The sequence below is a fragment of the Schistocerca serialis genome, chromosome 4 (assembly GCF_023864345.2).
Source record: "Schistocerca serialis cubense isolate TAMUIC-IGC-003099 chromosome 4, iqSchSeri2.2, whole genome shotgun sequence".
Taxonomy (NCBI): Eukaryota; Metazoa; Arthropoda; class Insecta; order Orthoptera; family Acrididae; genus Schistocerca; species Schistocerca serialis.
This window is the reverse complement of record NC_064641.1, coordinates 27,034,647-27,047,290: the sequence shown is the minus strand read 5'-3', so window position 1 is coordinate 27,047,290 and position 12,644 is coordinate 27,034,647. Positions and strand designations below refer to the sequence as shown.

The window sequence follows — 12,644 nt, the reverse complement described above, 5'->3', positions numbered from 1 at the left end:
ACAAATTCCTTCCTGCACTGCAACAAAAACGTCCGGGAAGGGCTGCGCGTGTGCTGTTTCACCGAGACAACGCACCCGCACATCGAGCTAACGTTACGCAACAGTTTCTTCGTGATAACAACTTTGAAGTGATTCCTCATGCTCCCTACTCACCTGACCTGGCTCCTAGTGACTTTTGGCTTTTTCCAACAATGAAAGACACTCTCCGTGGCCGCACATTCACCAGCCGTGCTGCTATTGCCTCAGCGATTTTCCAGTGCTCAAAACAGACTCCTAAAGAAGCCTTCGCCGCTGCCATGGAATCATGGCGTCAGCGTTGTGAAAAATGTGTACGTCTGCAGGGCGATTACGTCGAGAAGTAACGCCAGTTTCATTGATTTCGGGTGAGTAGTTAATTAGAAAAAAAATCGGAGGCCTTAGAACTTGAATGCACCTGGTATGTATTTTCTTTTCGAAGCATGAATCCCGTGCAGTAACAGATTCAGTTTCCAACAAAAATGAAGCGAAATTACAAATAAATCAATACCATTAGCTGCTGACGAGCGTTGATATACATCAACGGGCACAGTTGAAAATGTGTGCCCCGACCGGGACTCGAACCCGGGATCTCCTGCTTACATGGCAGACGCTCCATCCATCTTTCTTTTTATCTCATTTTGTTCGTTTTCGTTCGTTTCATCTGCTCGGTGCGGCCGTCGAAAGACACCCGTTTCAGTTCGTTGTTGATCCATTAACTAAGTTTTTTTATCACAGAGGGCAGCTGACCTTCTGACCGAACACGCTGAGTTACCGTGCCGGCACCCCATTTGAGCCGGCCGGGGTGGCCGAGCGGTTCAAGGCGCTATAGTCTGGAACCGCGCGGCCGCTACGGTCGCAGGTCCGAATCCTGCCTCGGGCACGGATGTGTGTGATGTCCTTAGATTAGTTAGGTTTAAGTAGTTCTAAGTTCTAGGGGACTGATGACCTCAGTAGTTGAGTCCCATAGTGCTCAGAGCCATTTGAACCCCATTTGAGCCACCGAGGGCACAGAGGATAGTGCGACTGCAGGGACTTATCGCCGGCACGCTCCCCGTGAGACCCACATTCTCAACTTATAGTCCACACACTACATTCATAGTGCCCCTTCCATTATACCCATTACTCGCGGCAGACAATCCACCGAGTCCCATAAGAGTTCAGGCAAATCGTATGTATCCGCAATGAAGGAGGTCATCAGCCGATTAGCCTTAACGATATGTCCGAAAGAACAGACGCCATCTTCATATAAAATGAAATTGTCCTTTCGTGACGACTGCTGTCTACATCTGTTTCATTCCTGTCATTTAAATTAGTTAGTTCAACTGAATCGCGTCTCCGAAAACTTTCGTTTCTTCAGACAAAGCGGAGGGAGGAAACGCTTAAAGCCGTGCATGAGACTGCGCTCGGTCAACAGGGGGCTGATGGCCAGCTTCTGAAACAATAGCCTCGCCGCTTGGCAGTTGGCCGGTTCGTTTGTCCGCCGCATAACGGCGCCTGGCGCCGCGAAATTGCTGAGCGCGTACAGGCGGTTACCGCCTCGCACATACAGACGAAGTGTTCCCACGCCGCGCGGCGACGGCAAGACAAAACCTCCACCTTCATGTACAGCGACGGCGACGCCCACTCCTTTTTTTCCTCTGAGAATGCTAACGGGACTTGTAATCAAAAATTGTCCTTATGGCTTTCCGAAGGCTCCTTAAATCGAGTAAAATGAATAACAGGACGATTCCCTAGACTCTAGAGCATCGCTCGCGCGAAACTCGCATGATACTGGTGGCTCACGGTCGTGCCATCTCTTATTTTACATCCCGTGTTTTTTCGTGTTGCCACCTCGTTATGTTACACACTGGCCATTAAAATTGCTATACCACGAAGATGACGTGCTACAGATGCGAAATTTAACCGACAGGCAGAAGATGCTGTGATATGCAAATGACTAGCTTCTCAGAGCATTCTCACAAGGTTGGCGCCGGTGGTGACACCCACAACGTGCTGACATGAGGAAAGTTTCCAACCGATTTATCATACACGAACAGCAGATGACCGGCGTTGCACAGGTGAAACGCTGTTTTGATGCCTCGTGTAAGGAGGAGAAATGCGTACCATCACGTATCCGACTTTGATAAAGGTCGGACTGTAGCCTGTCGCGATTGCGGTTTATCGTATCGCGACATTGCTGCTCGCGTTGGTCGAGATCCAATAATTGTTAGCAGGATATGAAATCGGTGTGTTCAGGAGGGTAATACGGAACGCCGCACTGGATCCCAACGGCCTCGTATCACTAGCAATCGAGATGACAGGCATCTTATCCACATGGCTGTAACATCTCGATCCCTGACTCAACAGGTGGGGACGTTTACAAGATAACAACCATCTGCACGAACAGTTCGACGACGTTTGTAACAGCATGGACTATCAGCTCGCAGACCGTGGCTGTGGCTAGCCTTAATGCTGCAGCACAGACAGGAGCGCCTGCAACGGTGTATTCAACGACGAACCTGGGTGCACGAATGGCAAAACGTCACTTTTTCGGATGAATCCAGGTTCTGTTTAGGGCATCATGATGGTCGCATCTGTCTTTGGCGACATCGCGGTGAACGCACATTGGAAGCGTGTATTCGTCATCGCCATACTGGCGTATCACCCGGCGTGATGGTATGGGGTGCCATTGCTTACACGTCTAGGTCACCTCTTGTTCGCATTGACGGCACTTTGAACACTGGACGTTACATTTCACATGTGTTACGACCCGTGGCTCTACCCTTCATTCGATCCAATCGAAACCCTACATTTCAGCAGGATAACGCACGACCGCATGTTGCAGGTCCTGTACGGGCCTTTCTGGATACAGAAAATGTTCGACTGCTACCCTGGCCAGCACATTCTCCAGATCTCTCACCAACTGAAAACGTCTGGTCAATGGTGTCCGAGCAACTGGCTCGTCACAATACGCCTGTCACTACTCTTGATGAACTGTGGTATCGTGTTGAAGCTGCATGGGCAGCTGTACCTGTACACGCCATCCAAGCTCTGTTTGACTCAATGCCCAGGCGCATCAAGGCCGTTATTAAGGCCACATGTGGTTGTTCTGGGTACTGATTTCTCAGTATCTATGCACCCAAATTGCGTGAAAATGTAATCGCATGTGAGTTCTAGTATAATATATTTGTCCAATGAATACCCTTTCATCGTCTGCATTTCGTCATGGTGTAGCAATTTCAATGGCTAGTAGTGTAGTTTCAATTTCTGTTGTCACTGGGTTGCTGCTTTGTCTGCCCGTCAGAGGCAGCAGTAGCGCCTATCGATACAGCCCTTACGTGTTATCTTTGCTGCACTGCTATTGGTTCCCGGTTGTCTGTCGTGGAGTCAGTTGGAACGTGCCAGGAGGGCAGTTCGGACCTGCCAGTCGCCGAGTTGGAAAGCGGCACTAGTTCAGTCTGGTTGGAGCAGCAGTGAGTTCTGGATGTCCACGGCTCGCCCGACCATTGCCGCCACCCATCACTTGAGCCGGGGACGGTCATCGTGGATCGTCGGTCGGTCGTCCTACTGGGCGACGTGGATTGGCTCGCCAATCGCTTATGGCTTGGCTGTGTGTGTGTGTGTGTGTGTGTGTGTGTGTGTGTGTGTGTGTGTGTGTGTGTGTGTGTGTGTGTGTGTGTGTCGACTCCCGACTGCACAGCCACTGCTGAGTGTCGTTCATGTCTTCGTGCAAGTGTTTGGCAAACTGTGTGTGAGTAGCTGGTGTCATTTCCAATGACAACTTGTTTCAAATATTGTCGTCGTACTGGCAGTCAGTCGGTCGGTTGGAGCGGATCAGCAAGCAGGTCTCCGCGCGGCGCTGTCGGCCGGGCCCGCCGGCGGTCTCTACGCAGTGTCGGAGTGTGTGGGGGCTGTTCAGAGTGATACGAGGTTCGTGGCTCACCGACCCAGGACACGGAAGTTGAGTGGCGATTTAATTACCGAAGCCACGTCTGTTCACGGTGTCCCCTTGGTTGGTGGTTCGCTGTTGGCCGTATTCCTAGGAACAACAGCGAGTGTTCGAGTTGGTGAAGATTTAGCCGCCGTGTGGTGGAATTAACTATATTTGTCGGTTTGAAATTCAAGTGCACCAGCCGAAGTTTCTGCCTCGTGGCCGTTAGCATTCCGGTCATCTGCCACGGTCGCCGACATGAGTTCAGGCCGTGTCCTTTCCTCGCCTATTGTCGCTGTACAACATGGTGTGTAGTTTTTGACAGCTTAATGTGTTTTTGGTTGTGGGCGGCTATGTCTCTAACGTTCTGGCTTAAACTGGTCGGCGGTTAGCAAGTCGTCTTGTCGCTGGGTCCCTGACTGTCTCTTGGTTGTGTTGCCGGTGCATAAAGTGTAGATGGGCCGACTTCTTGTCTCACCTAAGCAAACGTTAAGATTTCAAGGGGAGACCGAGCCCCCTGGAAACTTCGCCTTTCTTGTTGGCGTTTAATTGTGTATTTTTAATGGCTCTTAGACGATGGTTGGAATTTGTATACTTGTAATTGCGTTTTTAACTTCATAGGTCTTCAGCCGTTTTAAAACTAAGTTTTTCTAAATTGGGAAAGTCTTACATTGTCTGAAGATAAAGCTTGGGCCTTTGGCCTGTTGAAAATTTATTGTATTGTTTTAAAGCATCGGCCTTCAGCCACTTTAAGTTTTAACGATCTTACTTGTTAAGTATTACCTTCTGGAAGATAAAGCTGTGGGCTTTCTGCCTGTTGAAAATTTATCGTAGGTGTTTTGTTTTTTTAAAATGATGGGCCTGCAGATGCTTCAAAATTTGGGGATTCTTACTTATCAAGTCTTACATCACTTGGCCTTAAATACTATTTAATGTTAAAAGCTTTAGGCCTTCTGCCTTGGAAAATTGGTTGCAGTTTTTTTTTAATTTCTTTTTATGAAGGCCTTCAGCCGTTTCTTATTGGTCATAAAGCTTGGGCCTTCTGCCTATTGAAAGGTTATTGTAGTTAAGTTGTCTTAAATTTATCGGCCTTCAGCCGCCTTTAAAAAAACTTAATCTATCTGACTAGCAAAGTCTTACAGCGCTTGGCATTAAATACTATTTAAGGTTAAGGCCTACAGCCTTCTATATATTATTGGTGTTTTGCCCTTAAAGAGCGCATTTGGACTAAACTACATGGCCAGTTCCTTTTGCTGCCTTCCTTGCTGCCCAAACTTCCCTCATTCGCCCGCTATGTTTCTCTTTCCGGTCCTCTGTCAATGCTTCTTGTCGGCTTTGTGTCTTCGGCATCATCTTGATTGCCTTTTTGGTTGCCCATATTTCTTTCATCTTCTGGCTGTGATCTCGCTCGTGTTCTTCGGTCCATTTTATGCCTGTTCGTTTGTCACATTGTATCTCATGTAGTTTACTTTTCTTAATGATGTTTCTGAATTTTATTCTGTCGTTTATTGTGTCTGCTGTTATGTTGAGTTGGTTCAGGTCGTTTTCTACCTCTGCCACCCATTTGTTGTTTCTAGTGGGTTACCCAGTCAAAGATCTGTTTGGTCAGCCTGTGTGATGGCATTCTGTATAGGTGTCCATAGAATTGTAGTCTGCGCTTTCTAATCTTTTCTGTGATTGCCTCCGTATGTTTGTACAGTTCCTCTGTGGGTTTCTTGATCCATATTCCATTGTTGTTAGTTGCGCCAAATATTTTCCTAAGTATTTTCCGTTCTACTTTTTCTAATTGTCTGATACGTGTATGCCCTAGGATTAGTGTGGTCTCTGCTGCATGTAGTGCCTCGGGGAGCACCACCGTGTCGTAATGGCGTAATTTGGCTTTTTGTGAGACAGACTTCTTGTTGTAATGATTCCACACTACTTTGTATGCCTTGTCCAGTTTAGTCTTTCTTTCTTCGTTTGAGTCTCTGTTATGTCCACTCATTTGTAGTGTTTCACCGAGGTATTTGAAGTTTGCCGTTTTGTAAATCGTGCCATACTTTGTGTTCAGAGATGAGGGTTTCTTTGTGCTCATAAACTGTGTCTTTTCGTAAGAGATGTGTAGTCCAGTTTTGGAAGTGATGATTTCGTGCAGTGTATAATATAAATATATATATATACAGAGAGCAGTTGTGTTTAATTTATGGGCCTTCAGCCGTTTTAGAATTAAAGATTTTTCTGTCGATAGTCAAGCTTACAAGTTGCGCCCTAACCTTTGGACAATTAAATAAAGTGTTATGTCTGGAGTGTAAGTGACAGCCGCTCATTCAGGCCCCCTCCCACAATTCCTACTACTTTTCCTGTCCTGCGGGTTTAGCAGGGCGCCCCAGATACGCTGCGAACTATGGATGAAGGGCAACAGGCACATTCCACATTTCTCAGTGCCCCATTCGAAGATGTTAACGAAGATACGAGCATAAATAAGTTCACAGGTATGTGAGTGGCTCGAAGACTTGTTATGTAAGAGAACCCGGTACGCTGTCCTGACGACAAGTGTTCATCTCAGACGAGGGTATCGTCAGGAGTGTCCCAGGAAACTGCGACAGGATTGTTGTCGTTCTCTATATAGATAAATGATTTGGCGGATGCGGTGGGCAGCAATCTGCAGTTGTTCGCTGATGATGCTGTGGTGTACGGTAAGGTGACGAAGTTGAGTAAGTGTAGGAAGATACAAGATGACTTACACAAAGTTTCTAGTTGATGTGATTAATGGAAGCCTAGCTCTAAATGTGGGAGAATGCAAGCAAAGGGGGATGAGTAGGGGAAAACAAACCTGTAATGTTCGGATACAACATTAGTAGTGCACTGGTCGACATGCGTCGTTTTAAATACCTGGGTGTAACACTGCGAAGGAATACGATACGGAATGAGCACGTGAGGACTGTGACATGGAAGGCGAATGGTCAACTTCGGTTTACTGGGAGAATTTTAGGAAAGTCTGGTTTATCTGTAAAGGAGACCGCGTAAAGGACGCTGGTGCGACCTATTCTTGAATACTGCTGGAGTGTTTGGGATCCATACCAAGTCGGATTGAAGGAGGGCATCTATTCAGAGGGGGGGCTGCTAGATTTGTAACTGGTAGGTTCGAACAACATGTAAGATGCTTCGGAAACTGAAATGAGAATCTAAGGAAGGAAGGAAGGAAGGAAGGCGACGCTGTTATCAACAAAAACTATTCAGAAAATGTAAAGAACCGGCATTTAAAGCTGACTGACTGCCAAATGATTTTACTGCCGCCAACATATACGAGGTGCGACAGTAAAGTAATAACACTTATTTTCTTTGTGAGATGTGGCAACCCTGCAGGCTTGTCCAGGCACAATATCTTTGACCTTGGTCTATAAGCTGCTTCTAGTCCAAGTGACACATCGATGAAACTGCTCAGTCGTGAGTTTTGCTGTAATAAGTTAACTCGTGTTTGTGTCTCTCGTCACGGAAATGGAACCGCATAATACTGCGCAACGGTATGCCATTTCTTTTTCAGTTAAACTGTGTGAAAACAATGATTTTACTGCCGCCAACATATACAAGGTGCGACAATAAAGTGATGAGACTGATTTTCTTTGAAAGATGTGGCAACCCTGCAGGCTTGCGCAGGGACAATTTCTTTGACCTTGGTCTATAAGCTGCTTCTAGTCCAAGTGGCACATCGATGCAACTGCTCAGTCGTGAGTTGTACTGTAATAAGCTAACACGTGTTTGTGACTCCCGTCACGGAAATAGAACCGCATAATATTGCGCAACGGTATGCCATTTCTTTTTGCGTTCAATTGGGTGAAAACTCGACGGCAACTTACGGTAGGCTTCAGAAGGGTTTTGGAGAGGAGGTTATGTCGAGAGCTCAAGTGTTTCGTTGGCATAAAATGTTTAGTGAAGGCAGAACGAATATTGAAGATGAAGACCGCATGGACGACCACCAACCTCACACATGGATGTCAACTCGTCCAGGGTGCGTGAACTCGTACGATGTGATCGAAGATTATCCGTGAAAATGATTGCTGAAGAACTCAACATCAATCGAGAAACGGTTCGTCTAATAATAACTGATGATCTCGGTATGAGAAACATTTGTGCGAAAATTGTCCCCAAAAATCTCTCACAACAACAGCGAGAAACACGGAAAAATGTGGCAGCCGATCTGTTGGAGCAAACGGAAATCAACCCAGAATTATTCAGCCGTGTTATCACTGGTGATGAAAGTTGGAAACGGAAATCAATCCAGAATTGTCGAACCGTGTTATCACTAGTGATAAATGTTGGTTTTTTCAGTACAGTCCACACACAAAACGCCGAAGTTCGCAATGGTGCTCAAAGGAATCACCCAGACCAAAGAAAACTCGCATGTCAAAGTCAAAAGTGAAATTCGTGCTTGTGTGCGTCTTTGATTCCAAGGGAATTGTTCGTAAAGAGTGGGTGCCACATGGACAAACAGTTGACCAATATTACTACAAAGAAATTTTGGAAAGACTTCGTGAAAGAGTTCTTCGCGTCCGTGTCAACATTGCTGATAACTGGGTTCTCCATCACGATAATGCGCCATCCCATCCTGCTCTGTCACTACAGCAATTTTTAACCTCAAAACAAATTTCAGTACTACCATAGCCGCCTTATTCACCAGATATCGGTCCGTGCGACATTTTTCTGTTACCAAGAGTCAAAACGGCGGTCAAGGGACACCATTTTCAAAAAAACACTGCAAGTCCAAAAAGCTGTGACGAGGGTCTTCGAGAATATCACATAAGATGAGTTCCAGAAATGTTATCATCAATGGCAGAAGCGCTGGAAAAAGTGTGTGCAATCAGAAGGGGAATACTTTGAAGGCGACAACACTAAACTTGACTAGAACGGTAAGCAACATTTTATAATTCACATCTGTCTCATTACTTTATGTCGCACCTCGTATTGCGCGTTATTGGGGTCCATGCGGAGGCATACAGACAGTCGTTTTTTCCCTCGCTCTATTTGCTAGAGGAACAGGAAAGGAAATGAGAAGCAGTGGTTCAGGGTACCCTCCGCCACGCACCGTACGGTGGCTTGAGGAGCATCTACGTAGACGTGCATTCCTTAAAACAGGCCGCGTCCGCTTCCGCCGTACACCCTCGTCTCCATGCATTATATTGATCTGAGATGACAGCCGTAAATTCTAGGTGTGTTCGTCCAGAACAGGACTGTGCAGTGACCTTGCGGAGGAGGGGGAGGTAGGGAGGAAAAGTGTTGCGCAATACATTCTGACAAAATTCGAAAGCGGAGGCACGGCGCATTGTTTTCTTGGAACTATACGACGACTGACGTGTTCTGCAGGCGAACAAGCTGCCGCACAAGGTCGCACACTCATCTCTGCGCCCCTGTACGAGCGATGAGCAATGTTGCAAGAATGAGACAGTGGCTTCCGTATCTCATCTACATCTACATCCATACTCCGCAAGCCACCTGACGGTGTGTGGCCGAGGGTACCTTGAGTACCGCTATCGGTTCTCCCTTCTACTCCAGTCCCGTATTGTTCGTGGAAAAAAGGATTGTCGGTATGCGTCTGTCTGGGCTGTAATCTTTCTGATTTTATCCTCATGGTCTCTTATACGTAGGAGGGAGCAATACACTGTTTGACTCCTCGGTGAGCAATGTTTCCTGAAAGTTTGGTCGTACCTTTTTGTAACACCCTGTAGAGAGGGTGCTTTCTGATTATAATTTTAAATCGGTTTAAAAAAAGCTCATCATCATCATCATTTAAGACTGATTATGCCTTTCAGCGTTCAGTCTGGAGCATAGCCCCCCTTATACAGTTCCTCCATGATCCCCTATTCAGTGCTAACATGGGTGCCTCTTCTGATGTTAAACCTATTACTTCAAAATCATTCTTAACCGAATCCAGGTACCTTCTCCTCGGTCTGCCCCGACTCCTCCTACCCTCTACTGCTGAATCCACGAGTCTCTTGGGTAACCTTGCTTCTCCCATGCGTGTAACATGACCCCACCATCTAAGCCTGTTCGCCCTGACTGCTACATCTGTAGAGTTCATTTCCAGTTTTTCTTTGATTTCCTCATTGTGGACACCCTCCTGCCATTGTTCCCATCTATTAGTACCTGCAATCATCCTAGCTACTTTCATATCCGTAACCTCAACCTTGTTGATAAGGTAACCTGAATCCACTCAGCTTTCGCTCCCATACAACAAAGTTGGTCGAAAGATTGAACGGTGCACAGATAACTTAGTCTTGGTACTGACTTCCTTCTTGCAGAAGAGAGTAGATCGTAGCTGAGCGCTCACTGCATTAGCTTTGCTACACCTCGCTTCCAGTTCTTTCACTGTGTTGCCATCCTGTGAGAATATGCATCCTAAGTACTTGAAACCGTCCACCTGTTCTAACTTTGTTCCTCCTATTTGGCACTCAATCCGTTTATATCTCTTTCCCACTGACATTACTTTCGTTTTGGAGATGTTAATCTTCATACCATAGTCCTTACATTTCTGATCTAGCTCTGAAATATTACTTTGCAACCTTTCAATCGAATCTGCCATCACAACTAAGTCATCCGCATATGCAAGACTGCTTATTTTATGTTCACGTATCTTAATCTCTTTCAAATTCTAAAGGTGGCAGGGGTAAAATACAGGGAGCGAAAGGCTATTTACAATTTGTACAGAAACCAGATGGCAGTTATAAGAGTCGAGGGACATGAAAGGGAAGCAGTGGTTGGGAAGGGAGTAAGACAGGGTTGTAGCCTCTCCCCGATGTTGTTCAATCTGTATATTGAGCAAGCAGTAAAGGAAACAAAAGAAAAATTCGGAGTAGGTATTAAAGTCCATGGAGAAGAAATAAAAACTTTGAGGTTCGCCGATGACATTGTAATTCTGTCAGAGACAGCAAAGGACTTGGAAGAGCAGTTGAATGGAATGGACAGTGTCTTGAAAGGAGGATATAAGATGAACATCAACAAAAGCAAAACAAGGATAATGGAATGTAGTCTAATTAAGTCGGGTGATGCTGAGGGAATTAGATTAGGAAATGAGGCACTTAAAGTAGTAAAGGAGTTTTGCTATTTGGGGAGCAAAATAACTGATGATGGTCGAAGTAGAGAGGATATAAAATGTAGACTGGCAATGGCAAGGAAAGCGTTTCTGAAGAAGAGAAATTTGTTAACATCCAGTATTGATTTAAGTGTCAGGAAGTCATTTCTGAAAGTATTCGTATGGAGTGTAGCCATGTATGGAAGTGAAACATGGACGATAAACAGTTTAGACAAGAAGAGAATAGAAGCTTTCGAAATGTGGTGCTACAGAAGGATGCTGAAGATTAGATGGGTAGATCATGTAACTAATGAGGAAGTATTGAATAGGATTGGGGAGAAGAGAAGTTTGTGGCACAACTTGACCAGAAGAAGGGATCGGTTGGTAGGGCATGTTCTGAGGCATCAAGGGATCACCAATTTAGTATTGGAGGGCAGCGTGGAGGGTAAAAATCGTAGAGGGAGACCACGAGATGAATACACTAAGCAGATTCAGAAGGATGTAGGTTGCAGTAGGTACTGGGAGATGAAAAAGCTTGCACAGGATAGAGTAGCATGGAGAGCTGCATCAAACCAGTCTCAGGACTGAAGACCACAACAACAACAACATATCTTAATCTCACCCAGCCAGTCTATTGTTTTCAACATATGATCCATAAATAATATGAACAACAGTGGAGACAGGTTGCAGCCTTGTCTTACCCCTGAAACTACTCTGAACCATGAACTCAATTTACCGTCAACTCTAACTGCTGCCTGACTATCCATGTAAAGACCTTTAATTGCTTGCAAAAGTTTGCCTCCTATTCCATAATCTCGTAGAACAGAAAATAACTTCCTCCTAGGAACCCGGTCATATGCCTTTTCTACATCTATAAAGCATAGATACAATTCCCTGTTCCACTCATAAGACTTCTCCATTATTTGCCGTAAGCTAAAGATCTGGTCCTGACAACCTCTAAGAGGCCTAAACCCACACTGATTTTCATCCAATTGGTCCTCAACTAATACTCGCACTTTCCTTTCAACAATACCTGAGAAGATTTTACCCACAACGCTTATTAAAGAGATACCTCTGTAGTTGTTACAATCTTTTCTGTTTCCATGTTTAAAGATTGGTGTGATTACTGCTTTTGTCCAGTCTGATGGAACCTGTCCCGACTCCCAGGCCACTTCAATTATGCTGTGCAGCCATTTAAGACCTGACATTCCACTGTATTTGAGGAGTTCCGACTTAATTTCATCGACCCCAGCCGCTTTATTGCACTGCAATCTATTGACCATTTTTTCCACTTTAAAAAAAGCTTTTAGGAATAAAATTTCCATTTGTTGAAACTAATTTGTTTTCATCAGTTGCCCACTGGCAACTACTTCCACGCTTACATAGTGTGATTGAATGTGTTAATGTTCTTGATGAATCGCTAGTAAATGAAGTGAATTCTTAAGAAAAGGTTGTGAAAGTACAGCGTGATTCAAAAAGAATACCACAACTTTAAAATGTGTATTTAACGAAAGAAACATAATATAACCTTCTATTATACATCATTACAAAGAGTATTTAAAAAGGTTTTTTTTTTCACTCAAAAACAAGTTCAGAGATGTTCAATATGGCCCCCTCCAGACACTCGAGCAATATCAACCCGATACTCCAACTCGTTCCACACTCTCTGTA

General features: G+C 45.2%; 1 protein-coding gene across 1 annotated transcript in view; it reads right to left on the bottom strand.

Annotated features, from left to right (window-relative positions):
• The window catches only part of LOC126473407 (rho guanine nucleotide exchange factor 10), a 554,949-nt gene that overhangs the window by 523,109 nt on the left and 19,196 nt on the right, over window positions 1-12,644 (bottom strand). The window lies entirely within an intron of this gene.